Source organism: Gopherus evgoodei, chromosome 6 (assembly GCF_007399415.2).
Source record: "Gopherus evgoodei ecotype Sinaloan lineage chromosome 6, rGopEvg1_v1.p, whole genome shotgun sequence".
In the NCBI taxonomy this organism is placed as follows: Eukaryota; Metazoa; Chordata; order Testudines; family Testudinidae; genus Gopherus; species Gopherus evgoodei.
In genome coordinates, this window is record NC_044327.1 from 94437856 (window position 1) to 94463571 (window position 25716).

The window sequence follows — 25716 nt, forward strand, 5'->3', positions numbered from 1 at the left end:
ATAAAAGGTTCACACAAAGGTGAACTTATTTGACTGTCAGGTGCACATGCTTCTCAGACATGACAGTTCCATATTTCTATATCAGACACCATATCCAATCAGCATAACTGAAAACATACCCCCATCCAATCTGTTATACAAGGACAAGAATATAGACTGTCTTCTACCAAGGGGAACACAAACCAGTCCCAAGCTATAGCCTTTAATGCATTATTTGGAAAGATATACAATACTTGAATGATTTTCTACATAAATGCAGGAGGGGGGTCTCTCTCAACACAGGTAGTTTTGGAACCCCAATGTAATCAACCTCTGGTAATTGCCTGTTTGAAGCATCTTAAACCAAGTTGCGATACAGCAGATAGAAACCTTGTTAAATATGTTTTTTGTTCAGTGCAGTTAGTCAAGACACAAAGTTGTCACAATTATGCAATACTGCAAACATCTTGTTTAGGATACTACATTGAATTGAGCTTGTGCATTTTCTTACCTCTGCAACATATTTTGATGAGAAGTCTTATCTAAAGCAATAGAAACTAAATTTTAGTCACCAATTTTTTAACCAAATTTATACCATAAGATTTTTTTAAAATCAGTCCTTACAGTAACAGATTAAAGTATGCTATTTTTCATTCCTTTCTTCTACATATATGTTATCAGGATTAACTTCTACAGCTTCCAAATTTAGGGCTTATTTCTTACATATTAAAAAAAATCAATTTCTATTGTAAGGAGAGGTATTATACCAAGTGTTAGTTATCCTGCCCCAGATATTAAGATAGCTTGTTTAATTTTAACTCCTCTCCAATTAAATAGGTAGCCACATTCTTCATCTTGAAGAGCTGAAGTAATGCAACTTTCTTTACAAAGGATTAAGTATGCAATTTTTTTTATTTTTTTTATTTATTTTTTTTTACAAAGACCAATAGTTCTTTTTAAAGGGTTCACATATCAGACAGCCAGAGGAAAGGAACCAAGACTCCTGAAGGAGAAAGAAAAAACAGTAAATATAGTGATCTCCAAAACCTCTGGACTTCTTTCAAGAAAGAAAAGAAACAGTAGCAGTCTTTAGAAGTGCTTATTTGCAGAGAAGGGAACTAAGCTGCCAGACTTAGTAACTATTTCTGAAGAGAACGATTTAAAAAAAAAAACGCACAAACGCATAACCGGGCAGTTTCACTTCAATACCTCATCCTGCTGAACAAAGAAACTTCTGTGTCTGAGGAGCTTAAAAACTTTCGATCTCATCAGATTCTTGTCGCAACCTCCATGGAAATAACGATCCCACTCACAGAAAGAGCATTGGAAGAGACAAAAGGAGACTCGGGCTTATTTCAGGCAGACAACACAGCCCACCGAGGAAAATAAAGGCCCAAAACAGGATATCAGAATGAAACGCCAGCTCCTTCCTTTCCCCTCCCCTCGGCGCACGGCTTCTTCACCAAACCTCCTCCGCACCGCTTACCTTTGATCGGGCTGTCTCCAGAAGCTTCACCCCACGCCAGCGGGGCTCCTTTCTACCCCAAGGAGAATTTTAAATCCAACCAAGTTTTCTTCCCGTGGGCCGAGCGGGTGCAGCCGCTTTCGGCCGGGAGGCAGGGCTAAGGGGGGAGGAGAAGCAGCGCCGGCTTCTCGGCACCCCAGATCCCGCTTTCAGTAGCTGGCCGATCCCAAGCGAGTCACATTCCCCCGGCCGCGGCGCTGAAGAGTCACTTCCTGCCCCGGGCACAGCCACAGGCGGAGAGTCCGCAGCGCCCACCCAGCAGCCCCCCGCCCCCGGCTCGCTCCGCCACCTCCCCCTGCCGCCCGGCCCAAGCTGCCTCCTCCCCGCTCTAGGCCAGCTCCGCGCGCCGAACCCGCCCCGCCCGAATTATTGTCCTATAGCGACTGCCGCATGCAGCCCAGCCCCGCCCGCCTCGCGCCGCCAACCGCCGCCACGGGCGCGAGGCGAAGAACGAAAAGCTCCTTCCTCACCTGCCCCTTTCTCTCCCCGCTCCCCACGCCCGGGCGGCCGCAGGGGCAGCCGCGAGTAGCCGAGCCACCTCCCGCCCACGCCGCAGCCAGGGGCGCCCGCGATACACGAGGCGGCAGCACCGCCACCCAGCCAGGGGGAGACTCTGCAGCGCCGCCGGGAGGGAAGCGGCGGACGCGCCTCTCTCACACTCCCTCCCCCTGGCCGCTAGGGGAGAACCCGCCTGCCTCACCCCAGAACCAGACAACAAGTCTGAGGGCGAGCGGCGGCGGGTCACAGCCAATCCGGAGCCACAGCCTCGAGAGGGGCGGCCATCCCCAGCCAATCACTGCGCACCGCGAGCGAGGCCTGAGCAAGTTGCGTTGCGTGAAACAGGGAAGTGGGAACGTGAAGGGAGGGTAGCGAGGAACACGCGAGGGAGGGCGTGGGGAAGCGGCAGCAGCGGAGCGAAAAGGCAGGAGAGGGTGGAGGTGGAAGTGGAAGGAAAGGGAAATAAAGTAGCCGAGAAAAGATTTGACCTAAGTCAGTGTAATCTTCGCGTTTTTCTGGTTACACCCAAAATGCTGCAGCAGCTGCAGCCTTTAGCACGCTACAGTTCTCCGTGTATAAAAAAGCAACAGCTCTTAGTTGTTGGTGCCCTTGTTCTGCCTCGTTAAGCAATCGCCACGTGGTTTCGCTGTCTGTTTTTTCTAGGGTAAAGGTGTAACTATTCTGCTTCTTTTTGGCAGAGTTCATGCAAGGAAGGGTGCGGTGGTTCATTTTTTTAAGGCAAGCTATCAGTTGTTTAGACAAACTCAATCTGGATTCTGCAATGACAGTTGTTTCCTTAGGTGTAAGTAGCTCAGTATAATTTATTAATTGCACATATTACAGTCAGTCCTGTGCTAGGCTTTTGTTCTCTTGCATTCATAACCATCTTGTCAGTTATCACTCCAATGTACCATTTACCTCCAGTATTTCTAGGGGGGAATAAGGCGAAAAGGGCACAGTGCCACCTGGGGAGTTTGCAAAAGATTATATATGTTCGTGGGTTCTATTAAACGACTTAAATGCTAATAATACTGCCATGTTATAGTTGGGATGTTGCACACAAAACTATGAAATTCAGAGTAGTATTTCCCACTGAAACATTTGATCCCTTTCTCCATAAGTGGTATTTTACTGAATGTGCTCTTAACTTTGTTTCCTAACATGTAAGTGTATGTGAAATATGGCTAGCAGATTTGTTGTGTGTCACATGATTTATCCATCTGTGCATGTTAAATCTCAACAATATGTGGTAGTAACTGTTTTTGTATTCTTAGTTGTTTTCAAGTGTTTCAGTGGAATTTGTTGCTTATGTAAAATGCCAGATTGACAATTCTGGAGTCTGAAGTTCTGCTAAGCCACAGGATAGACAGCACTAGTAACAGCAGGGCAGAGTTTCACATGCTGGTCACCTTATGTTCCTTAATCATGTTCTGAAGGGACCACTTTTAAGGATGACATTTTCATGCCCATTTAATCCTTGGCCACTCCAGTGGGACTGTAAGCAAATGTGCCAGTAAGAACGGTGATTCTGTAATTCATATGTGCCCATTAAGAACTGGACTAAACCCAAACTCTTTATGTAGGGTACTGAACAGCCATCAGCTAATAATGATTTCTGGTCACTAACAGCCTGCACTTGATTTCAGCACACATATCTACACGACTAAAGGCATATGCTGGTATAACTAAGTTGCTCAGGTGTGGGGAAAATCATGTGGATCGGGGTGTGGATATGGACATACCACCTCTGCAAGAGGGGTAGTTAACTACACCAATGGGAGAAGCTACTCCATCAGCATAGTAGCATCTTCACTAAAGCGCTACAGCTGCACTCCTGTAGCACTAGACATGAAGACAAGCCCCTAGAAGTGAAAAGTTCTTTATACTATTGCCATTTCCCTGAGATTGATCATTAGATCAATTACCACTTCAGTTCAAGAGCATTACTGTTACCATTCAGTTCCCTGACAGGTTTTGGGTGAGAGAGTAGTCTAGTTGAAAATTAAGTGCTGATGATCATTTAAATAAATGCACATAAGTTTGAATATGCCTTCAACTGTTTATTTGAATATTTTCATATGAGAATTAAATATGTTTGTCATGTCCAATTATCCAAATATAAAAACCTCATACGCTTATTAGAACAATAATGCATTAGGCTACTTTCACTCACTTATTGCTCCTATATTTTTCTCAGATAATTCCCCCCCCCTCCGTTTAATAAAGCACACATAACTAACTGAGAACACCTATGCCAAATTTTAAACTTTTAAATAAAAGCATTGGAACCATCAGAGTCAGAAGAGGTCTTACATATTTTTCCAAACCATGAAACCACTATCATTTTCTCATGCTCATATAAGTCATTTTCTTCAAAACAGCTCACCTTTGGGCTAGAATCAAGTATGACAAACTTCAGCCCCCAAAGTTAAAAATAGAGACTGAGTCAAAGTACCTCTTAACTCATCAGCAAAGTGTCACTTCAGTAGTACACCTCTACCTCAATATAACACAACCCGATATAACACAAATTCGGATATAACACAGTAAAGCAGTGCTCCGGGGGAGCGAGGCTGCACACTCCGGTGGATCAAAACAAGTTCGATATAACGCGGTTTCACCTATAATGCAGTAAGATTTGTTGGCTCCTGAGGACAGTGTTATATTGGGGTAGAGATGTATGTGTAGACAAGTTTCTCATCCCATGTGAACTGTTAAGAGCTCCTACCCAGTATCCAGCAATGTATCTTTATCTTAAATAATGTTATCACAAGATGGTAATTTCCCAGTGATGTCCTCCTCTTTCAGGCACTTGCCTTATGCATGAGATTACCATACCCTTTGTTTAGTGCAGATTACTTTTTAGCAATGTTTGTTGTGAATTGCCTAATGAATCTACTAATGGAGCTGGAATAATAGATGGGTGTGGGAAATTCCCTGTGGCTGTTGTTCCCATGCAACATCTAATATAGTCAGTTTTAGTTTCAGTGTAAAATTTTGTTTTACTTATGGTATTAGCCATCCCAAACCAAACAAACAATGTAGCCCCAGATTAAAAGAAAATAGTTAGCCTAAAGGTCCTCATGATGTTTTATTAGACAAGATAAGACTATATATACAAATTAAGAAACTATCAAAAGTTAGTCTAGGGATTTAAAAAGGACTATAAATATCAAGACACAGTTTAGAATGATTATAGCTTCAGGAAACTTCAAATGCATGGGATTCATTCCTATAGTGTAAATAAATCCTCTAACTTCATCATTATTTTTGTTAGAAATAAAGAATTACCAATAAAAGTGAGACAATGCTAAAGTTATGTGAAACATAAGTACCTCAGACAAGCTGAGTGGTGTCTCTCAAAATGAATTATGTACATTTAATAGATGCTCTTGCCATAAGAGACTTGCAATCTAAGGCCCTGCTCCTCCAAGCACTTATGTGCAATGTCTCAGACCATCCATGAGCTTTTCTTTATGAGAATATCTCAGACTCTGACCCATAAAATATTATCATAGGGTTCATTTCTCTTCCAAAATTCCAGCTGAGCACAACTTGATGCTATCAGTTGTTGAAACAATTTTGTATTATAAAGAGAATATTATAGCTATTTTAATCCAGGAGACAGACACACTATACATAGATCAGTGGGTAAATTTTGCTTTTATATATGATATTACGTTTAAAGACTTACTTAAAGTTTCTAAATCTTCAAGATAGAAGATTAGCATAATCAGACTAAAGCTTATTTAACCATTGTTCCTTCTGTTCTGGGCTGTACTTGTCAATGTTAGGAATTCCCTACTTATTTAGTTTTCAGATGCAATTCAGAACCTAATAAGTACCTAACAATACTAGTCAGCAGCTGTTTTCAGTTGGAGAAGATTGAAAATTTCGACCTCTTATGACAGCAAGTGTGTAGACTCTAAAGAGAGATTTTGTAATTTGGTGCATGCAACTTGTCAGTGATGAAAAATCTCAAAGTTAGTATGATACTAGTTTAGAAACATCAGTTTTAAGTATAATTAAAATTTGGTTACAATACTTCTATGTGGTATATACTGGCTGTAAATTATAATGCAATCACTTATAGTTTAGGGGTAATAAACATTATGGTTAAAAGGAAATACCAACACCGCATTACTTATACAATACTCTTACTTCCCTATACTTAAACAGATCTGAAAACAAAATTCATTTTTTAAACCATTTCTAGCTTTAAAATTGTTGGGGAGGGTTCCTCCCAACATTTATATTTAATTTTCCAAACGGAGACAAATTTAACAAAAAATGCAGCTGCCAGGGATTACCTATTAGAACATGTTTAGACCAAAGTAGATTACGGGAACCTCAGACAAATATGTAGAGTAATTTAACACTATACAGAGCAATAGCTTGAAAGAGGAGAAAGGAAATTTCATGCCAACGATTTATCCAGTCATGCAGAATCATCTATGTATGCAAGTTGCTCAGTAATGAGGATAATGAGGCAACCCTCTAAAGTTATATACAGAGAATTCGTGAACAGTGTTTGACTAGCATGGTAGATCATATACCTGTTCCTCTGTAGTCTCATAAATATTTTCTATCATGACAATGTCCTGCACTTTACTATCCACTAACATGGGAAACCTTTAGGCAAATAGAGGATAGCAGCATTAGGAAGGAGCCTTCCCATTTTAATCCCAAAGGAACAGTGCCATATGACTGGGCAATCACAAAGAGATTATGCACGTACCTCAGTCAAGTTTCTTGGTATTCAGTATGAAACCCAATCCAAGTCACTGATTATTCTCCGGAGAGTCAGTGCACTTGACATTCAGAATCCTTCATGTCGCATGGTAAGGAAAGCAGGAGACGTTATCTACTGATTCCCCAACAAGCTAAGAGTACTGACTACTGAAACATACTGTGTAAGTGCTATTTATTCTGGTAGTTAGTCACCAGACAGTGACCAAGCTGTAAAACATGCCATGGGCCTTTGCTGACATTTGGCAATTACTCCTTTAGGGCCCAATCCAGCAATACATACAATATGCGGAGCTCATGTGCCTAGAGACATCGCTCCTAAGTGATGACACTTATTTAAAGACATCTAATGCCTAGATATTCTAGATATCAGATTTCAGCATAGAGTGAACTGTTCCAGCCATGAATACAAACCCCTGGAATTGGGCGGCCAGTGGGATGGAGACAGTGTCTCACTCCACAGCACAAGATGACAGGACCACAATTAAAATGGCTCATCACTGTGTGCTAGAATTCTGTGGTTGCAAATCAGTGGAATAAATTTAATGTTTCAGTGGGGTAGTATTGTAGAGCTGGGCTTGGAAAGATATTTTAGATTTTATCAATGTTCATGGGTAACATGCATGTTTGCAGTATGACAAATCCGAGATGGGCAAAAGAATCCAATTATACAAATATCTTGAAGCCATTTTTCATGGCTCTCCAGTACTCCTCTAAGATATGACTCTTGAGTAAGTCCTATTCTGATTTCTACCTCACATACCCCTTCAGTCCTGTTATGAGAACTGTAGCCCTGGCAGCTTTGTGATGATTGGGCTACATCCATCACTGAATTCAAAAGTCACAGGCTTTAAGGCTTACATGATTTACAGTACAATACTTACATCAGAGCACTGGAGATTTTAACTCAGTGGGAGCCAGGGACTATGAGAGGCTGCCAGAGCTGCTGGGTTCTGCAATCAGTTCTTTCAAAATATAGAGAATACAGGTGTGTCTGGGATCTTTATGATGGAGGAAGAAGCAGGTCTGCTGGGAAAGTCAGGGGTGCAGGTGGGGTTAGGAGCTGGCAGTTCCTCATCTAACAGGAGCAGAACCATAGGTATGGTTTGGGGTCAGTTTGTTTTGGGGGGAATAGTTAAAGATTCAGGACAGTTCTGAACTTCTTTACCTAAGACCCCATTTAAACATAGGTCTGACTGTGAAATTCTATTTTTCCTAGGCAGTTCCTTTGTTTTGGCCCTGTTTCAGTTCAGTGTTAATGGTTGTGTGTAAAATAATTCTACATATAGGCAGGTCAAAAACCTCAGGAAAACAGGGTTTATAATAGAAGTGCCATGGTGCAGAGATCTGTTCTGTGGTACAGTATTTACATGGCCTAACATTTCTCATTAAAACTCTTGTTTATGGAAGACCCACCTGTTCTGGCTCTCAGTTGGCACCTAGGATGTCAGCAGAACTGTTGATCAGGACAAACTAGTGCTTCTAATGCCATTAAGCAGAACAATTTAGAATGTAGCAGTGCGGTGTTTTTAAGCAGTGGTACCTCTGCTCTCTCATGGAACAGGTTATTTTAATTAAAATAGCCTAGTGGCACAGGAGCTATTGAAAACATGTCACTAGTTCCAATCAAATGTCAGTTTCTTTGAAAGTTGTATCTATACAATGGAGGAGGTGTTTCCAAAACAAACAAAATATGCTGGCATTGAAGTACTTTTATGCTGCATCAGATGTTTGTTTTATTAAGACACACTATAAAGCTTGACATTTGCATTGACACATTTAGATATGTTAATCTTTTTTCTATCTGCCATGGTCACAGTCTCTCACTTAATCTTGTTTTAGAGATGAAGGATGGTTTTGTGGTTAAGGTACTGAACCAAGATTTAGGAGAACTAGTCTGTAATCCTGGCTCTGCCATGGAATTTATCTATAAAGAATCTTGGGCAAGGCACTAGATCAATCTGTACCCTATTACCCTTCTGTAAAATGGGAAAAATAATAATTCTTGTCTTCTCTATTTAGATTGTAATCTCTTTGGAACAGCAACTGTCTTTTATTAAGTGTTTATTATTTAGTGCTATTGTAACATAGTTTTAAAAAATATATAATGTAACACCACGCCAATGCCATGAGCTGCAGTTAAACTCTTCCTGATCCTGTGCCAATAGTTGATGAAATGTTGTAGGAAATATGACTGACAGAGACAGCTTGGTTACCCTGCATGGGGTTAAATTTGACCTTGGAAGAAAAATCAGTTTCAGCAGCAAACCAGATCAAGACATGCCTTCCATAGCTAGTGCTGCCCACTGGGTACTAATTATGTCATTGATATAGCATGACTGTTCTGCTGTAGAGTGTGATAGCTGCATGTCACCAGGCTGTGTTTCTCCCCAGCTCCAAGCATGTGCTGCCACACCCAGTCATTTGCAAGGAGATTTATTGACTTACAGAGGCTAACAAATAGAAAAAAAAAGAGTCAAAACTTACCAAAACAAACAGAAAACATATCTCAGCTTGGCCTCAGGGCCACCTCTCCCAAGGTGGCCTCAGGGCCACCTCTCCCACCTCTCTGGCACACCTGTTCCTAGTAACTTCCTAGTAACTTCCCAGTTTCCATCAGCTCTGTTCCCACCCTGAAGCAACCCCCCAGTGCTACTTTTCTGAGCCCCTTGCTCTAGGGTCCCACCACAGACATGATCTCTGCTCCAGTGTGGTTTTCCCACCCCATTAGCAGCCCTTTATAGGCCCTCTGTAAGTATCTTCCCCCCTTAATTGGCTGGATTGGGCTCACCTGCTCTAGTCCAGGAGCAATGGGTGTAGTCTATTCACAGGACCAGCCTCCCTGTGACACTGCCCCTTGTTTGAACTTCTGATGAACAAGTCATTCAGAGTGGCCTATTAACATCAAGAGTACCAAGTTTCTCCTCCTCCTCATTTGGTGAGGGGTGGAGAAGGGCTGCAAAGAGCAGATGCCTAGTGAAGTCATCACATATATCAGCCAACTTACCTTCATTGTCCCAAAATGGGGTACTCTTATTTATACGAAGCTCACCTTGACATATGTTAAGTTTCACTATAGTTCTCCTCCCTTATCTCTGCTTTACTTAAATCATAATTCATTACCAAAACCTGCTTCACAAAATATGGGAACTTCGACCGAATAACTAGTTGCAGGAATCAAAATAATTCCTACTTCATAAAGCAAGTGCAAGCAGTACACAGAAATATATAGAACCTTTGCAGGATTTTAAAGAAAAAAATACTTATTTCAGACTACTAAAAGGTATTTGATATTTAGGAAGTTTCCACAGCTACATTGATGGCACTTTAAATTGTTTAGGTCACTGCTTGACAGAAAGGAGAAAGTTATCTGGATAGGTTAAACTACTAGAAATAATCAGTCTGCTTACAATTTCAGATGAACTGATAGTCATGGTGTGAAATTTTTAAAAGATGTTCCTAGACGATAAGGACCAAGAGTTGTGTAGCTGCTATATTCAGCCTAAGAGCCCCCAAGAAAAGTTGTTGAGTCAGGTAGAATTTCTCCTGAGGACTCTGATTGCCAAGCAACCCTGAGACCCCCCCCCCCCAACACAGCTGAGGGCAAAATCAAGACCATAATTTGGCCCTACTGCCTACGAAGGTGGAGTCTCATCCCGAAGATGAATTTCCTTCCTGTATTTTTAAGTTAAAATACTAGAAACTTCAGGAGTTTTATAAAATCTGTAAGTGCAGTTTGCATAATTGTCTTTCCATCCTCAGCCATGGCTGACATTGCCAAGAGTTCAGAACAGTTCTGCTGAATGCTGCTGTACCTGTTCCTGTTTCCATGGAAATGGACATTGGCTAAAGTAAGATAAAAGCTTTAAAGTAATTACCAATACAATTAAAATTTTTACCTCTTAGTAATATTTTTTTTCTGCTAATCAGTGTGACCAGCCAATTCAGACTCATCATGACAGCAATTAGTGTCTAAAGAGGCATCAGCAAAGGTGAAAGTGGGCTGCAGACAAGGCTCTGCATTCCTCCCCCTCTCCCAGCAGGGGTTCTCCTCTAGGCTCTAGCCTGCAGCACGGACACTGGCTGAAAGAGGACCGGTAAGAAAAGGAGACTGGCTGAGGGAAGGAGAAGCCTGCCCCCTGCATAAGAATAGTTTAAACTCAGCTGTTCCATGAGTGGTTCAGCCCTTGGGGTTAGGAGCGGTTTCTGGCATCCTTGTTAATTTCACCCACAGTAGCGAGGGAGGTGTTTGACCATGGCAGGGGCAGTCCTTGTCTGCCCCCGGAATGAAGGGATCTTGTCTCCAATATTAATATACACAACAAATACAAGCATTTGGCTGCACAGCTTAAATCCAGAGCTAATAAAAGCAGGTGGAAGGGGAAAACTCACTGTCACATTGGTTTCTCATCTCCTCCCTCCCCCTCCTCCAGCCAGGCTGCAGACAAGGCTCTGAATTCCTCTCCCCTCCCAGCAGGGGTTCTCCTCTAGGCTCTAGCTTGCAGCAGGGACACTGGCTGAGATGCCTGCTGCTGCTGCCTGCATAAGAACAGTTTAAACTCAGCTGTTCCCTGCGCAGTTCAGCCCCCAGGGTTACAAGCCATTTCTGGCATCCTTGTTAATTTCACTCCCAGTTGTTGTTGGGGGAGGGGAGGGAGTGTGTGTTCATGGCAGGGGCAGTTCTTTTCTGCCCCCAGGATGAGGGGATCTCCTATACACAAAAAACACAATCAAAATCAGGAACCATTTCCAAGTTCAAATCTATCCCATTCCCTCCCCAGCAGAGGATCATGGTTGTGATGTCCAAACTGCTTGCAGATCCTCTTTGAAATGTTACTGAACAGTGCAGGGAACAGCTGAGTTTAAACTGTTCTTATGCAGGAGGCAGGCTTCTCCCTCCCTCAGCCAGTCTCCCTGCTCCCTGCTGCAAGCTAGAGGGAAGCCCTTGCAGTTGCTGCTTAGTGCCAGGCAAGGAGAAAGCATGGAGCCCAGTGTCCACAGCCTGGCTGGAGGAGGAGGAGGGAAGACACAGAGAAAAATGTGACAGTGAGTTTTCACTTTTTTAGGCTTATTCCAATAGTAAAGTTTTATTACAGACAGTACTGGTAGTAGTAATAGTAGCTTTATTTTCTCTAGCTATGTTATGCAATAGGAGGGATCCATGAAATACGTAAGAGAGGTGGGTTGCTTGCAATTGGACCATATGGGTAAGAAATGTAAATTACTTTCACCTCTGCCCAAACCCCAGGGCTCCCAGCCACCTCGGCAGCTAGTAGCTCCAGGGGGGTGATTTAAAGGGCCCAGCTCCTAGCTTCAGCTAAATCTCTGAGCCCTTTAAATCTTGATTTAAAAGCCCTAGGATTTAAAGGCCCCACCTCTTCGGACAGAGGCCAAGCCTCTTCCGGTTGAGCCCCTCCCCCTCAGCAGAACTCTGGAGTACCAGCAAGTCCTTTAAGTTACTTTCACCCCTAAGCATCAGTTAATCTGATCAATGTGAAAATGACAAAAGAAAGGAAAGCATTATTAGATCTGTGGAACAGCAGAACCCTGTGGCTTTCTTTTCCCTACTTATTACTAATAAGAAGCTCTTCTCCTTTGCCATGGTGATTTACTGTTTCAGTTTCACCCTTGATTTATGCAGTGTCTAGAGAAAGGGGGCTAGAATCAAGGATATTCCCCCTGATGGCTCAGTAAAGTTTGGGGAAGGAACTAAAAAAGGAAAAAAGTAAATGGATGCCATTTCTGTGGCAAATCTCAAGATAATAGGGAGGAGGAAACCCAGACAATCTCTCCAACAGCCATACAGGATGACCTAGTCAGTCTTTTTCAAGCAACAGTATTTTGCTTATGTTGTAATTGTCTGATATTTCATTTATAAGACTAAATCCTATCCATAACAACAACATACAGTGATTAATAGCTATATTTTGAGTGTATCATTGACACATGCAAGAAATACATTAATTAGTAATGTCACTCATTAACTAAAATCAGTTGTATCTGTTTATACAACTGCAACTTTTCAAAAGATGTTCAAGTCCTCTGCTTCCCTAGCAACCTTCCACTGGGGTGACTTTAAATTTTAGGTTTAGTTCTCCATAGTGAGACAGATGTCTTAAGCTCCTGCCCAAGAGAAGACAGGAAGGTGTTGTTTCAGAATAAGAAATGCTAAAGTGTAGCCTATCCTTTTAAGGATATGATAATTAAAATTAGAAATACTAAGAGTCATATCCAGTCTGATTTCAGCTAAAACAAAACAAAACAAACCCACCCATAACCACCACAAAGACAGCAGCCAATTCTCCTCCATTTTATCAACAACAGAAATCCTGGACCTTCTTTTTTCTCTTTTTTTAATTGAACTCTCTGGGATTTAACTTTTCAAAAGTAAAGTTGTCACGGACACATCCCATCTGCTTAAAATACAAAGTCAAAAGTCAATAGCCAACATTAATTCACTTTAAACTGGAGTTCAATGCATTGATTGGCAAGGAGCTTTTGTCTGCATAATAGTTGTTACTTATAACAACATTCAAATATTGTGGAGACAACTCTGAAAGGCTGTTCCTATAGTTATTTAGCAGAATGGAGATGACATTTCATAAATCAGGATAAGATGATGTCCAAAACTGAGTATAGCAATTTCAATCTCTAGTCATATACTGCACCACACCCCTGAATAGACATTTCTTTCCTCCACTTTATACAAGCATGGCTACTTACTCAGGGCCGCATGGGGCCTTATAAACGTTGGCCTGCATTGGGAGCAGTGGCAGGATAGAGCCAGTGGTGGAATTGTTAGAGAAGCAGAAGTCTTCCTGAAGCTCCTCATCTCACTCCTATGTCCGTTTGGGGCAGCATACCCTTCCCTGTGCTCCAGGAGACAGCTGTACTGGTCACTGATTAGACGGTGGAGCATGGGCTCCCTCTTCCCTGTTCCCTTTGGGGTATCTTGCGCCCTAGAAGATTTGAGGAGGGATGGCATGGAATGACATTGTCCCTTGCCTGGCCACTGCAGAGTGGTGCAAAGGCTGGAGGAAGCCTTCTTGCCTCTTCCTGTCAAGCACTTCTGGAGCAGCCAGGCAGAATCTGGACCTCCACAGACACTTGATGGAGTGTTACTATGACAATATTTAGCTAATAAGGTATCTGTCTTTTTTTTTTTTCATGCAGTGGGATTTCCAGGACCCTTTGAGATGGCAAGTTTGTCTGTGAGAGCCCATTTTACTCATTCCCTTTAGCAATGCATTTGTCAACATCAGGATGATGTGGTCTGTCCCTAGAGATCCACCACTGTCAGAGCCGGCTCCAGGCCCCAGCGTGCCAAGCGCGTGCTTGGGGTGGCATGCCGCTGGGGGCGCTCTGCCGGTTGCCGGGAGGGCGACAGATGGCTCCGGTGGACCTGCCGCAGGCGTGCCTGTGGAGGGTCCGCTGGTCCTACAGCTCTGGTGGAGCATCCGCAGGAATGCCTGCGGGAGGTCCACTGGAGCCGCGGGACCAGCGAGCGGCAGAACGCCCCCCACGGCGTGCCGCCGTGCTTGGGGCAGCAAAATGGCTAGAGCCGGCCCTTACCACTGTTAAGTAATCTCAGAGGAAATGTGAGGGGATGGGCTAAGACTTCCATTAAGGGCAAAAGATCTCTGTGGGAACACAGTTCTGCTTTCTGGATTATGACATATCTAACAGGCTGGACAGTGTCATTCCAACAGCAAACCCTTTGTATGGACTCAAGACATTAGCATATTTTCATGCCAAATTTCAGAAAAGACTGAAATTTTTGTTCACACACAGTGAGACTAAGAGCCCAGCTTATGCCAATTATACATTTTTTAAAATATGTTGGGTCCCTTCCTATGGGGGAGGAGAAGAGAGAGAGTAGAGAGTCTCCTCCCAATCCTTTGAGCCACTGTGAGATCTGGAAAAAATGCTGGCCTAATGTTCGCCAACCAAAATTGGGGGACTAGCTAATGTGTCCATTAGTGCTCTATGCTCCAAATGGGGACTCACCAGGAAACGTGTGGGAGTGACAGCATCCAGCAGCAGGAGCTGGGGGGAAATTATCATGCTGCATCTTGCAAAAAAGGGTGTAGTGAATGCTGGAGATTGCCTTTTGCTTCTACAATCATAAAACTTTAAACAAGCTCAAAAGGGCTATTCTGGCTTCAAGTGCCTCTTGGAGTTTCCACTCTCAACCCCCCGTCCCTCCCCCAATCTCCTCCCACTGAATTGCTCTCATTCCCCAGAGAAGCTTTACCAAGGTAGCCAGTAACAACTTTACCTTTGATACACAAGACATATGGATAAACTCATCTGTCCTATTACATCATTAATATGTGTATATTTGACTGTGTCTAATGTATAATTTGTACATGTCAGTGTTGGAAGAGTTTGTCAATATGTCTTGTGGGTCTGACTTACAGCTGGTCAAAATTTCTTGAAACACACAACTTTGACAAAATTTTCCATTGCCATTTTGAATTTCAATCACAATAAAACATACTTAAGATTTTGCTGTGTTTGTGAAAGTTTCATCTAATTTTTTGGACAGCTGTAGAACTGACTGAAATATCTCAATGAGACTTTTCACTGAAGAGTTGCTCGAGATCAAAAATGATCTGATTTGCATCATTCAGTTGCATATTCACTAGTGATTTTTTTTTTAAACCAGCTCTAGTTAAGAGTTAAGACTATCACTGAAATGTATAAGGTGAATTTTTACACAGCAATAGTATGGCCAGATCCTCAGCTGGGGTAAACTGGCATAGTTCCATTGAAAGTCAATGGAACAATGCTGCTTTACACCAGCTGAGAGTCTAGCCAATCTCTGTTAAGGCTTAGGCTTTTGTTTAAAAAAAAACAAACCTGCAGTTTTTTCATTTTGTGCTGTGTATCAGAGTTAGGTGTACTGTAGCAACCTTAATTGTAAATGAACCAGGTTTATTATTTGTATTGCAATAGCACTTAGGACCCCCAAATCATGGACCAGGACTCCATTGTGCTAGCTGCTGTACAGGCATAGAACAAAAAGGTATGTGGGTATTCATTCTTAGCTAAAAAAAGTTTAAAATGCAGTTGTCTCAAACAAAGTCATTTCCCATGGGCTGAATGGAGAAATAGCCAGAACTACCCCCTCACCGTTTACAAGCAGCTCGGGTGAGGTAAGAATTGAAACTCATTGTCATGGGGCTGCCACTGCTACTACTTGTAAACAGTGTGCAATGCAATTCATCCCTATGTAAGATAGTTAAGTGACGGTTTTCCTAGATATGCAAGAGTTTTAGGAGACATGGGTAGAAGGATAGAGAGCAATTATTAAGATTCTAAACTAGATTCAAATAGGGCCTCACATTAAGAAATTAAACATATTTATAAGCAAGAGTAAGAAGGTAAACCAGAAAATTATCTCAATCTGCACCCCACAAGTTGAGCAAGTATTGAAACTACAAGCAGGATGGCACTATGGATGGGTAATTACAAGTGGGAACAGGAAGCTGATTATGGAAGGCTTGTAATCAATAATTATAGAAATCAGATAGCTTTTCCTGTTTTAATTATAAAATCAGATCAATTGAATTTGACTGACCACAGCAAGATATTCGGTTATTAAATGTGGCAATATGGAAAGAGACATCTCTTGACAAGTAGCGCAGATTAGAACAGTTAAGATATTAGCAGCAAAAGCTTGTAGTTCTGCATGTGTCTGTATACAGGATATAAATATAGGACTGAGGTTAAAAATATTCAGTACTGGTGGGAAAGAGTATGTGGAGGGAATATAGCCTCATTAGAACACTTGTTTGGTTTCCAGAGATATAATAAGATCTTTAATCTTATTTATCCTGGTGTAATGTAATATATCAAATAACCTTCTCCAGTTGTTCCAGGGGCACTGAGTCATAAGAAATCTGGTTTGCTTAGTGTGATTAAATGAGGGTAGAGAGAGTTCCATTCTTGCTGTCAACTCTGCTAAGATTTTTGTATTTGGAATTCATGGTATTGAATAAGAAAGCCATGTTGAATGGTCTCTAGATTACAAATACCAAGACCTCCTTGGTGCAGGAAGGTAAGTGTCCTCAATGAATTATTTTATATAATAGCCTTCCAAGTTGACTCCTGCAAATTAAAAATAAATTAGAAAGTGAGTATACTTTTCTTGACTGGACTTTTTGTAACCCAGTTACTCTCCCTTGTATACAGTATACCTGGTTTAATATGTCAAACAGACTTTGTCAATTTTAGAGCCAGCAGGATTACTAGCTACATTTTGGACTGACCAAATGTTAGGGATATAGAGTTTGTATTCTGTTAAGGAATCTCCTAGAATACTACATAGCATTAGTCCAGTTCACTTCACACCAGTATTTATCTTTAGGAGCTATATATAGATTTTCTAACAGCATAGTCTTTCTAATGTACCAGGTTAATTTTTCTGATCAAACATTTTGTCATCTAGGCAATAGAATATAAGGGGTACAAGTCTTCATGTGGGTGTGGCTGTAAAAATATTCAGTTCAGTTGTTTCTTGCAAAAAATTCCTTTGTTTTAGCAACACAAATATATTCTAGAATCTTTTTAAAATGAATTTCTTGAGGTAGACCTATTAGTGTTCCAGAAATTAACTCTCTTTCATTAGTAACACATTAGCACTTCTCCTACTAAGTACTTGTATGTCTTAGTGTATTTTTCCTTCATTGATTATCTGGTATATTTATATTAAATGCAAAAATAAAATATGCACATTTGTTATTTTACTAGTTTTACACAGTAGAGAACAATCATGTTTATTGTACCCCTTTTTAAAATCAAACTATGAATATTATATTAACCTGTCATTTGAGATTGTCTTCTAGATATCACCAATGTTACTGCTATATAGGCTATTTCTGGGGTAGGCAACTTATGACATGCATGCCAAAGGTGGCACGCGAGCTGATTTTCAGTGGCACTCACACTGCCCAGGTCCTGGCAACTGGTCCAGGGGGCTCTGCATTTTAATTGAATTTTAAATGAAGTATCTTAAACATTTTAAAAACCTTTTTCACTTTAAATACAATAGTTTAAGTTATATATTATAGAAAGACCTTCTAAAAACGTTAAAATGTATTACCGGCACACAAAACCTTAAATTAGAGTGAATAAATGAAGACTCAGCACACCACTTCTGAAAGGTTGCTGACCCCTGGGCTATTTACTCTCCCCCTAAAACAGCAGCTACATTGTAGGGTAGCACTAGATTAGAATCACTGTTCAGTGATGTTTTTATGGATAACTATAGTACTTCTAAAGTATGATGACATTAATAAGTAGCAATTTTGAAAGAATGCCACTAGCTGCTCACAATGTGAATATTATTACTTCATGATCACTAACATATATACTGCCATTGCAAAAGATGATGAAAACGTGAGAGTTTTATTCTGAACCTCAATATGCGTGCAAGGATTTGCTGACTATTGCCAGCTCCACGTAGTTAAGGTTGAGACGACAATTTCTTTTAAAGAAAGGCTTTTCTAAGTGCTATAAAATCCACATGGTTACTCAAGTTGCCTTGAAATTGGTGTGACTCATTAAGGTGCAGGCCCTGGTTAGCAATTCAAATTTAGGGTCATTTGATATAGCGACTCCTGAGATGTTGTCCCCCACCAAAACCAGCATTTTTTAACACTGAGATTCTACCAATGTTTCCTGACGTTCAAACCAAAGCTATGATTGGGATCCAAAGGGTCTAAATCACCCAACACTTACCCCTGCTTTTGCATGGCACCCACTATCCCTTGGGGGAAGCAATATTGAAAATGTTATTCAACAAAGGATTAAGCTCCACAGATGGGTCAGTGGCTGGGCTTGAACCTTACACTCACATGCCAATGATCACTAACTCCTAAACAAACAAACAAATAATTATCTTTCAGTTTTAAAAACAAACAAACCAAACCAAATCCCCAAGGAAATTAACTGACAAAGACTTAGTTCAGAACTAGTGTTGCCCAGTGACATCTTGTGCCCTTACAGAACATCAAGTTCAGAAAAAATCAAACTTCTGAAAACCAGGAAACAGAATTAAGGTACACACCCAGGCAAAATCATCTCCGCCCACTTTGAGCAATGATGGTTAGGGCCCTCACCATGGATGTGTGAGACCTGGGTTCAAGCCCCCACACCAAAACAGGCAGCATAGGACTTTGAAGGTAGGTCTCTTAGATCCAAGTTGAGCTTTTTAGAGTCCTTCATTTTTTGTGAGAAAGGGCTGACCTTAAGGCACCTAACTCTAGGAGAGAATTCACAGCTGAGAATTCCAAGTGGAGATAAGTGCCTCTCTCCAGCCTATCAATCAAGTGCCTAAGGCCCAGATCAGTGAGATGTAGGCACCTAAATGCCTTTGTAGCTCTGGGCCCAAGTCCTGTCCCTTTCCTTTGCATTTCATTCTTGACTAGTTTAGGTGACTCCACACTTGGTTTTCTGCCTCTAAGAATCCCTTTCTTAGGTGCATACAATGCAAGGGGTGGCCGGCACCTAACTCAGGGCTGGGAATTGCACTAGACAGCAGGGTGCCCGGGTGTGGCTATGTTTGTAGCCACAAAGTATTATTAATAAACCCAGCTGCAGAGGCAAGAATTACTATGTTATGCTTTAGAAAAAGAAAGTTGTTTTCTAAGTGCTAAAAGGTTATTTTAAATCCCTTCTTCCCCCACTGCTAACAAAATAAGCAGCACTTTTACAAATATAACATACAACTTAACAGGCAGGATCCAAATGCTTTGACAGTGTCCCTTATAATCTAAATTAAATGTGAATTTGGAAATGTTAATTTAAACTGCTGTCCATTCTTAACACTCCTTTAAGTACACTGCAGTCCTTCAGCTGATCAAACTAATGACAGGCTAAAGGAAGTATGTTGTTCAAAGGTGTGTTATTGCTAATAATAAAAGTCTATTTGCAGGAAGTGTACAGAGACAGCTCTCAAACACAGGAGGAACTAATGCAATTATCCAATTATTGACAAAGCCATATGGAGGACCAAATGTAATTAAAAATCAAGAACAAGACTACACTCTCGCATTATATTCTCTTCCAAGATAAAGCAATTCTGTCCTATTAAACATAGATAGCAAGTTGGGATGTTCCTATTGTAATCCTCAATGATAATTTTCCCAGAACACGTAGAACAGGGGAGTGGCACTTTTATGAGTAAAGCAAATATCTACAAGTCACAAACCTCTTGCGTAATTGACTTTGGCTCGGCACTGAGAACAACACAGCATGAATCAGATTATTTACATTTACATTAGCCTTCCTTTTTAATGAAATGTATCCCATAACTAAACAACTTCTGAAACATCCTTAACCATCATGAGGTAATAATCTGGAAAGGTTTAATTTTCCACAATGTGCATTGATCAATGATAATGGGCTCTGCTCCTTACTAAACCCTGAAAAAAAATCAGCATGAGTTTTAAATATTTTAGAAAGTTTTCTTGATAACTAAACACTTCCTAGGCTAACAGAGGCATTGTGGGTTTCACTTACCTATTCCTTTGCGGATCATGTTCATGCAGTTTGAAAATGTAGGTTATTAAGAGCCAGATTCTCAAAGGAAGTTGATGGAAGTTAGGAGCCTGAATACCTTTGAGGATCTATCCCTAAGTTGCAGAATTGGGACCATGGTGATCAGAGATCTGTTCTCTGTAAATACCAGTCACTACAAATCTCAAACAACCTTTTAAAAGAAATGTATTTAATCATCAAGAATTTAATTTAGAAAAAATGCACATGCTGAGCTACTGTTAGCTCTGTAATCTGATCACTCAAGTGAAATGAGCAGGTTTACCTAGTCTTAACAATAGTAAAGAAATCATTATACAATGTTTAAAGGTAGAAATATTTATCTTGAGGTAATAGCTTTGATCATACTATTAAACTCAGCCTTCACTTCCACAGGAATTTTCCCAGGGGTTGCCAATGAAGGATGTTATACAAGACAGATGCCCCTTGACTATGGACCCTCAACAGGATCTTTACTCCTTTTATCCCCTTCAAAGTCTGCAGCATTGGGGAGGGGGAAGGGATTGGCTCTTAGTACTTGTTATTTTAAAAGACTAATAATAAAGATGTCAGGAGGGCAAGGTTACCAAAAAGATGACAAGATTACTTAGCTGTCCATTCCATTAACAATAGCACCAGAAGAGTCAGGTATAGCTATCACTGCCTTTCAGCACTATGCTGGAAAACATTAAGAAGATTGCACCAGACAGGAGGAGGGAAAGAAAAGGAGATATTAATAACTGCATGAGTGAATATTAAAATAATGAGACACTCAATCTACTGTTAATTAATGTAGGTTAATGCTAGCAGGGGATTCAGGACGGCTAAAGTTAGAGCCTTTCCTGGTTAAAAATACCTTTTGCTTACTAAAGAAAATTTCTTACATTCTGTATCAATGGATATATACAAGTGCTGCTTGACTTATCAAGATTATTAGGTCTTGTATCACTCAGATAAAGACAGATAATAAAAAGCCACAGAAAAGGATTTTCCCCTTCAAACTCTTTAATTAAAAATAAAATTAACAAATGAAATTATGTATCTTTATATAATAACAAATCTAAGTATGGGTGTGGAATAGTGCCTATAACAAATAATATCAAATGGATAAAAAGCCAAACCGTGTACATATGTTGTTTAATTTGAAAGAAATGATTGTTTCCCTACGGCCTGCAACCTGATCTCAGTTCTGTGTTGCTCTTAGTAATTTGCTCTATTACGAAGTTTATTCAGAACAGGTAAAGCCATAAAGATTCTTGTTGTCCTGCTGGATTCATCCATGTCCTTAGAGTTGCTATTTTTGATAGTGTTAACAATAGTAATAGAGCTTTTATAACAGTTTCACAAAATGTTAATTAACACCAAGGAAACACAACTGTGGGATTTGAGAAATAACAATTTCCAACATGTTTCAGAGTTATTCATTGTGTGTATTGCCCCAAAGGCTTATATTAATTGTCAGGACCATATTACAAGAAAATAAGAGGTTTCTTGTAACTTTCATTTATTATGAATGCGGTGCTCTTTTTGTATATTCTGTCATCTAAGCCTGAGGAAATAAAACTTCTATAGATACAGGTTGGGAAATATAGTGTTTTTATATATATGTTTTAACAGTGCTTTTGACTCATTTCCATATTTAAATATTTTTTTCAAAGGGCAATGGTGCTTATGAAGTTGCATTGAGTTAGGTTCATTAGTTATTTACATGTTGCTGGTATAAACCCTTTAACGGCTCTTAGTATCAGCTATTCAACAGGATGCAGTTACTATAGATGTTTGTGAGGACTGAAGTATAAAACTATAGCTTCTGCAGGTAGTGCAGTCAGTGCTTATGTGAAATGCATCTTTATTGTAGGGTATGCAAAGCCTGCTATTTATGTGCTTTTCTAGCAATAGCTTTTTAGGCCAAAACTTGTCCATGTTTGGAATGTAGAATCAGTTTGTCCTTGTGAAAAGCCTGAGTCTCCCATTACTGACTATACCCATTAAGTTTTGTATTACATTCAGAAACTGTATTTCTGATCTTGTGCCAGATCTTGGCTGTAACTTGTTTATGAGGATTGTCCATATAACTAATCACTATTAACAAATAAAGGGGTTAGAAAGATAACAAGGGGCCAAATTTTTCAGCTCCCAGTCAAGTGCATCCTCCAAAATTTAGAGGGTAGACTACTGCTTTTTCATGGACTCCACTTGAATATCTATAAAGAATAGTATCAGAGGGGTAGCCGTGTTAGTCTGTATCCACAAAAACAACAAGGAGTCTGGCGGCACCTTAAAGACTAACCGATATATTTGGGCATAAGCTTCTGTGGGTAAAAAATCCACTTCTTCAGATACATGGAGTGAAAATTACAGATACAGCCATAAATACATATTGGCACATGAAGAGAAGGGAGTTACCTTACAAGTGGAGAACCAATGTTGAAAGCCAATTCAGACAGGGTGGATGTGGTCCACTCCCAATAATTGATGAGAAGGTGTCAATACCAAGAGAGGGGGAAATTGATTTTGTAGTGAGCCAGCCACTCCCAGTCCCTATTCAAGCCTAAACTGATGGTGTTAAGTTGGCAAATAAATTGTAGCTCTGCTGTTTCTCTTTGAAGTCTGTTTTTGAAGTGTTTTTTTGGTTAAAAATGGCTATTTTAAAATATGTTATTGAATGTCCAGGGAGACTGAAGTGTTCTCCTACTGGATTTTGTATGTTATCATTCCTGATGTCTGATTTGCGTCCATTTATCCTTTTATGTAGAGACTGTCCAGTTTGGCCATTGTACATGGCAGAGGGGCATTGCTGGAACATGATGGCATATATCACATTGGTAGATGTGCAGGTGAACGAGCCCCTGATGGCGTGGCTGATGTGATTAGGTCCTATGATGAGGTCACTTGAATAGATATGTGCCAGCATTCATCAAAGATCTACAACCTATCCTGAAGGACAATCATTCACTCTCACAGATCTTGGGAGACAGACCTGTCCTCGCTTACAGACAGCCCCCCAACCTAAAGCAAATACTCACCAGCAACCACATACCACCCAACTAAAACACTAACCCAGGAATCTATCCTTGCAACAAAGCCCAATGCCAACTCTGTCCACACATCTATTCACGTGACATCATCATAGGACCTAATCACATCAGCCACGCCATCAGGGGCTCGTTCACCTACACAGCTACCAATGTGATATATGCCATCATGTGCCAGCAATGCCCCTCTGACATGTACATTGGCCAAACCGGACAGACTCTATGCAAAAGAATAAATGGACACAAATCTGACATCAGGAATCATAACATTCAAAAAACAGTAGGAGAAAACTTCAACCTCTCTAGCCACTCAGTAACAGACTTAAAGGTGGCAGTTTTGCAACAGAAAAGCTTCAAAAACAGACTCCAATGAGAAACTGCTGAACTTGAATTAATATGCAAATTAGATACCATCAATTTAGGCTTGAATAGAGACTGGGAATGGCTGAGCCATTACATACATTGAATCTATTTCCCCATGTTAAGTATCCTCACACCTCTTGTCAAACTGTCTGTAATGGGGTATCTTGATTATCACTACAAAAGTTTTTTCTCTTAATTAATTAGTCTCTTAGAGTTGGTAGGACAACTCTCACCTTTTCATGTTCTCTGTATGTGTATATATATATCCTTACTATATTTTCCATTCTGTGCATCCGATGAAGTGGGCTGTAGCCCATGAAAGCTTATGCTCAAATAACTTTGTTAGTCTTTAAGGTGCCACAAGTACTCCTGTTCTTTTGGCAGATACAGACTAACTACTGTTAGTCTGCTGCTACTCTAAAACCTGCCATTTTTTACCCAGTTTATCAAGCAATTTGGATCATTCTGTCTGATTGCCTTGTCCTCAGCATTATTTACCACTCTTCCAATCTTTGTGTCATCTGCTGATTTTATCAGCAGTGATTTTATGTTTACTTCCAGATCATTGATGAAAATGTTGAATAGTATTATGCCTAGTGCCAATCTGTGCAGAACTCCTCTAGAAATATCAAGCTGATGATTCATCATTGACAACTACTTTCTGCGATCTGTCCACTAGCCAGTTCTTAATCCATTTAATGTGTGGTCTATTAATATTATGTTATGATAATTTTTAAGGCACAATGTTGTACAGTACTAAATCAAATGCCTTACAAAAGTCTAAGTATAGAATATCTACAGTTACCTTTATCAACTGAACTCATATCAACAAAGAATGAAATCAAGTTGGTTTGACAAGTTTTTTTTCATATTGACTGACATTAATTATATTCCTGTCTTTTAATTCTTTATCTGTTGAATCCTGGACCCGCTATTCCATTGTTTTGCCTAGGACTGATGTCAGGTTGACCAGCCTATAATTAACCAGGTCTTCCCCTCTTTGCCCTTTTTGAATATTGACACAACTTTAGCACTCTTCCAGTCTCTTGGAATTTCTCTGGTAGTCCAAGATTTATTAAAAATGAACATCAGCAGGCCAGAGGTCTCCTCAGCCAACTTTTTTAGGACTCTTTGTTGCAAGTTATCCAGGCCTGCTGATTTAAAAATGTTTGTCTCTAGTAGATGTTGTCTAATAGCCTCCTCAGTTACTAATGGAATGGAAAGTATTTCATCATCCGCATGTGATACAAGGACATCGTCCTGATACTTTCTAAATACAGAACAGATCATACACTTCTGCACAATTATTAACACTGACTCCTCCATCTAGTATTGAACCTAAACCACTGCTCAGATTTCTTTCGCTTGTAGTATACTTAAGACTTGCTATTGCCCTCTGACCTGCCAACCATGGATTTTTCCCTGACATCTTTAGCTTCCCTTACCAATTTTCTGCACTTCTAATGTATATAGTTGCTATCTATTTTCCATTGTTTACCACTTGTTCTGTATTTCTTTTTAATTTCTAATTGCAGTATTCACTTCACCACTGAAACAGCCAAAGTTATCCTTTTTCTTGACTGTGGATTTGTAGCTTTTTGGCCATCTAATAAACTCTTTTTAAAGAGTTCCCAATTTTCATTCACATTTTTCTTTCTAAATCCCACCCGCCCCCCAATTAATTCTGCTATAATTTTCCTCAGGTTAGGGAAATTGGCCCTTTGAAGCACTAAGCCTATATCATTTCTGGTTGAGACTGTCCTCCATTTGCCCATATTGAATGTAATCAGATTATGATCACTGATACCTAAGCAATGACCTCTTCTGTTAAGAAAATCATACATAATTTTTAGAAACTAATGAAGTTTTACTATTGGCTGCTCAAGACTGCCAGTGTATATCTCCCAAATTGAAGTCCCCCATAGCAGAGTTTTTCTTTACACACAAGAGCTAGCATCAACAATATTTATAGAGAATATGTTGTCATCAGAAGATGATGTCCAAGCGGAAGCATTTAAACATGTT

The 25716-nt window shown here is 40.4% G+C and overlaps 1 protein-coding gene and 1 long non-coding RNA gene across 8 annotated transcripts in view; one reads left to right on the plus strand and one right to left on the minus strand.

The window, feature by feature from the left end:
• ERBIN (erbb2 interacting protein) overlaps positions 1-2077 on the minus strand; it is a 229977-nt gene extending 227900 nt beyond the window's left edge. For 3 of the 7 annotated variants that reach the window (XM_030565992.1, XM_030565997.1, XM_030565987.1), the window contains exon 1: positions 1466-1788. The gene's annotated coding sequence lies outside the window, so the exon portion shown is untranslated. Of the gene's footprint in view, positions 1-490; positions 522-1188; positions 1435-1465; positions 1789-1974 lie in introns of those variants that run through there. The other 4 variants (XM_030565993.1, XM_030565988.1, XM_030565990.1 and 1 more) reach the window with 3 other exon arrangements.
• A 14618-nt stretch (positions 2078-16695) lies between these two features.
• The window catches only part of LOC115653467, a 49419-nt gene continuing 40398 nt past the window's right edge, over positions 16696-25716 (plus strand). The window contains exon 1 of the long non-coding RNA XR_004000930.1: positions 16696-16814. This is a non-coding gene — a long non-coding RNA (uncharacterized LOC115653467). The remainder of the gene's footprint in view (positions 16815-25716) is intronic.